The sequence below is a fragment of the Octopus bimaculoides genome, chromosome 3, assembly GCF_001194135.2.
Source record: "Octopus bimaculoides isolate UCB-OBI-ISO-001 chromosome 3, ASM119413v2, whole genome shotgun sequence".
Lineage (NCBI taxonomy): Eukaryota > Metazoa > Mollusca > Cephalopoda > Octopoda > Octopodidae > Octopus > Octopus bimaculoides.
Genome location: NC_068983.1, coordinates 16,160,967 through 16,161,658, shown reverse-complemented (window position 1 = coordinate 16,161,658; position 692 = coordinate 16,160,967).

The window sequence follows — 692 nt, the reverse complement described above, 5'->3', positions numbered from 1 at the left end:
GTTATTATTTTGATATTATGATATTTTTTAAATAATTTTTCTATCTTTATATAATAAGTATTTCATATTAATTCATTTGGTACTTATTGTTGGTTGAGATATATATCTAATTATTGTTCTACTTACGATCTGACGAGTAGCTATATTTTTGAATAGAACTTTTTTTCGATAATTTCAATTGATTTTAATCGATTTAAATTTCTTTTCCATTTGAAAATTGGTTATGAAACACGTGTAATCTTTTTATTATATTTATCTTATGATATTTACTTTACTTTATATTATACTCATTTATTGTGCTTTTAATTATTAATTTTTCTATATGTGATAGTGGATTTTCATCGATGAGTTCTTGATAATTGGTTATTTTCCCTAAAACTATATATATATATATCGTTTGTAGAAATACATAAATCTAGAGGAGAAGCACACTCTAAGATGTAGAGCAGTTAATTTTATAGTGGGCTAGGCTGGTTTAAGGAGTTACCCTGGGTTTCTTGCTCATAAGGAGTTTAGCCTTACGGCGTATCTTCAGACCCCAAACACTGCTGGCCTGAGACCTCTTTAAAATATGGAGGGGGAAAGTTTCGTTTTTAAGGGTAAAACCCTAGGTGATTATCTCCCTTTGCCATCATCCATCGATCTTTGACCACACTGCCATCTTGTAAAATTAGCAAATTATATGATAGATT